This window comes from Arvicanthis niloticus, chromosome 4, assembly GCF_011762505.2.
Source record: "Arvicanthis niloticus isolate mArvNil1 chromosome 4, mArvNil1.pat.X, whole genome shotgun sequence".
NCBI classification, from domain to species: domain Eukaryota; kingdom Metazoa; phylum Chordata; class Mammalia; order Rodentia; family Muridae; genus Arvicanthis; species Arvicanthis niloticus.
In genome coordinates this window covers 45,510,148-45,514,523 of record NC_047661.1, presented here as the reverse complement: position 1 = coordinate 45,514,523, position 4,376 = coordinate 45,510,148, and positions in this window count along the sequence as shown.

Sequence of the window (4,376 nt, the reverse complement as noted above, 5' to 3'; positions counted from 1 at the left end):
CCTCCGGAATCGCGACCACCCAAAAATCACAAGAAACCATACCTGGATGCAATCAGCAGAGGTTTATTAGGGGAGGAGCCGGCGGTCAAAAACGACAAGCTCTTTAGCTCCAAGAGCAGGGTTTTTGGCCACGTGTGGTGGGATAAAGGGTCTTTTATAGCATGGGGTGGGGGGAGGAAGGCATTTTCGAGCGCTTACACATGATTGGTTGTTTTACAAATTTTGAACATAGCACTGGGAAGACCAAGGGAGGGGTAACCAAGAACAGTGGAACATTTCAGAGAATCTAGCCCAAATGATCTAGAGTCACTTTTTCCGGCTATAGGGCTATGGCCCCACCTAGGTGATAACATCTTTATCTGTAGTCAGGAATGCCTTCCTACCTTGGGTGAGGCTTGGGGAATGTAATCCAGCAAGTGTCCTTCACCTGGAATGTGAAGGCCTGAAATCTTATTTTCAGTTCCGAGTTCTGTAAGGAGGAAAAATCTACACATATTTCATAAAATGGCCTTTATAATTTTTCACTCTACAGTTTAACAGTTACTATGCTATAAAAGTTGCTACTAGTATCAAACAAGTAAAGGTCAGAGAAGATGGACACCATCCTTCCGCACACAACAAACCTTTATAAAAAATAAAAATCAACACTAAAGTGTGGTGGATAGCCCTAGCCTCTTGTTGTCATGGTAACTCCACTCCTGGGAGGGACTGCGAAGGAGGAGTGAATCTTGTAAACCTTCTGTCCAATCAAATGTGTTAAATAAAGGCTACAGCCAGTGATTGGGCAGTAGAAGAGAAGTGGGAGGAGCCAGAGGCAGGAAAATGGAGAAGACGAGGAGAGGAGAGAAGATGAGGAGAGTTGGCAGTTGGTGGAGGGAGAGAAGACGAAGAAGACCTAGGAAACCGTAAGTTGTTAAGAGCTCTCATAGCCGGGGAATAGTGTAGTTTAATGGTAAATCTGCCCACAATGCTCACCATTCTGAATTTAATACTGACTGTTGTTTCACTTTGCTTGTTTTTGTTTCCCCCTCATTGTGACATGGTTCGGAGTTTCCAGTCTGATAAATGACTTATCTTTATATCATAAAATAATGTGGGTTTTGGTGATACCTTGAAAAACATGACAGTAAATGTTGAGTTTTGTACTGATAAGGATTCAACTTTTTCAAACTGTAAGAGAAAAATGCACATACAATGCCCCATTCCCTCCAAATCCTTCATTGTGAATGTTTTAATTCCATTTATTTTATTTATATAAATAACTATTTTGTGGAGGGTGGGAGGTTGTATGCATGTACAGGACACTTGTGGTCGTCAGTTCTGTCCTTTCAGCCTTTGCATGGAGAGCCATATGGCAGCCATGGAATATTTCAAAAGAAGCATTTTTAAATGGCTAATATAAAATTACTAAATCCAGAAAATTATTTTTACTATAATACTGTAATTAGCAATCTTACAAAGATTCCTTTGGTCAATTCTAAAGCTTTCTCTTACCAGGTCTTTTACTAATGATTTTAGAATGAGAGTGGCTACACAGGAAATGAGAGGCACTTATTGCTCTCTGACTGAACCTCATCTGGAATTCATGAGTCTTATCTCAAGTAGGTCCTTATGGCTTTCACTAGAGACTTCTGTATTTGTCTCATCTATTTCATTTATTCACACCTTTCTCATTATACTTAGGCCTTTACAGCTCCCTTACCACTCTTCACTCTGAGCTGATGGTCTAGCTTTCTTTTTCCCCACAGAGAAATCAGAAGCCAATAACTCTCAAATACCCGGCCTACCTATTAAGTTCTCTATTGTTCTCTTAGAAATGGGTTAATTTTCCTTTTCCTCAATCGTCTTTTGTTTTGGGCACTGGTTTCATCCAAAACAGCCTCCTTAAGAATGTGGCTCATGTGGTATTGTCTATGGTTGAGGTGAAATGAATACAGTACATTTGTATGAACCACATGGGTTATTGCCACTCAGAGAGATAGCAGCGCGAGTCCTGCTCACCTAGACAAATGGCAAGATCAAGTCTCACAGGGAATATTGCCAAGTAGTAGATGGGGTACATTATCCACTGAGTGAGTTCTAATCCCATATAGTTCTCCAAAGCCATGGTTTGACTGACATGGCACAGATATGAGAAGTATTCAAGCAGCTGTGCTTGGTAAGAACTATCAAGGCTTCTAACACTCGTTCAAAAGCTGTCAGAGAATGTCCTTACTACATATCTATTAAAATCTGGGCTTTATGTGTGATTCAGTACTTTAGGCAAATAACTCACACATGAAACCTGAGAAGGTGTGATATAACATTCTTGGAGAAAGGAGGCTATCATCCATATTCTTACAGAAAGACACAGGTCAAGTATATGACAAACACTTATGCGAGTGTTTGGAACTACCAGAAAGCCAAAAAGTATGTGTTTTTTTTTCCTTTCTTCTCCTTCATCATTTTTCTTCAGTAGATCATCTGCTTTACATTACAAACCTGAATTTATGTTCCTACTCTCCACCTTCAACTACTGCCCATTGCCCTAACACACATACAGACAGACTCACACAGACACACACACTGAGACACAAACACCAAGACACATACACACAAACACACACATACACACACACACACACATACACACAGACACACAGAGACACAAACACTGAGACACATACACACAGAGACATACACATAGACACAGATAGACACACACATAGTTTGACACAGGCATACACACATGTACACACACACACACACACACACACACTGACAGATGTACACACAACAGCAGCAAGAGGACCTGAGTTTGAATCCCTGGCACCCAGGTAAAAAGTGGGTTGTGGTCTTGTGCCCACTTGTAATCCGAGTACTGTGGAGGGATGTGTGTCAGGGAGGAGGGGTATGGAGTGTGGAACCTGGAGACTTGCTGTGACTCATTGGCTGCCAGCCTAGCCCCAGGCTCCGTGAGAGACCGTTTCTCATAGGAGTAAGTGGAAAGCTCTGGCCTCCTCAGCGTGCATGAATATGTAACATCAGCACACATAGATATGCATATACTTCACGCATACCATATAAAACCAGATAGTCAGACACATACATAGACAAAAGAGATGAGAAGACATCTGTTAACTTCTGCCCATTGCTTCAGTATTCAGGTTTCTACTGCCTTAAGAACTCAGAACTTTCAGTCAGTCACTTTGCTGCAGAATGAGGGACAGCACCATTTAATATCCTAAGGGACAGGACCCTCACAGGCTACTCTGATCTCTCTGAGTTATTGTTGACATTCGCTCCAATGAAATACCTTAATAGGCAGGGCATGGAACCCCTTGTTGTTCCTCAGACATTCTGAGGGTTCCTTTTTGTTGAGATCTTGCTTTTCCACAAGGGCCACCCGTCATCACTCCTTTGAGGCTGGCCTCTCAAGTGCCACCTTCATGGAAACCTTCCTTCCCTGACTATTTCATATGAAAGGCAACCTCAATAATCATGGTACTTCCTCTTTGTCTAATGTTTACTCTTAGCCCTTAGGACATTCACACATGCAAAATTTTTAATTATGTTTTTATTTTTCACTACAGAGAATGCAAGTGTTGGTGATTTGTTTCCTATTATGTCGTCAAGCTCATGAAATAATATAGCCACAAATAGCTATCATTTAATTACTTAAATATAACATGCTATTTATAATTTCTGCTTATATGTACTATATATAAGTACTATATATAAATAGTATATAAATAATACCATTATAATTTGTAGAAGGATACAATTAACCTGTATGCTCAAAAATAAATGAATGGAATAAAAAAGATGCAATAATTTCACACAGTGGAATGCTCTTAAGTTATTTTATTTTAAAGGACCGTGTTGTCATTTCCAATAGCACAGATAAATCCAGAGACATTATATTAATCACAATAAGCTAGACACAGAAAAATATATGCTTCATGAGTTCTTTGGCACACTGCATGATTTAAGTCTGAAATGACCTCTACAGGTCATATGTTGAAGGAGGTAAGCCTAGCTTGAGGAAGTGAGACCCTGGAGGTATGCCTTTGAAGCTTCTTCCTAGCTTCTGGTCCCTGTCTGACCCCATCTTTCTGCTTCCTGTGTGTTTTGCCCCACCTCAGACTCCCTGCCATGATGCTTTGCCTCACTATGCACAGGAAAGAGACACAACAAGAGAAGGGCATGCATACGTGGAATGAAAGCACGGCTTAAAATACATCTTCAATCCTTTAAAATTATTTTTCTTGTGGGTCTCTCTCAACTGTAAAAATCTGACTAACACTTGTGTAGAATCCGAAAATGTTGAACTCAAAGAAATAGAGAGTAAAATGTTGGTTAGCATTGGCTGGAGTAGATGAGAAGTTGAGAAATAG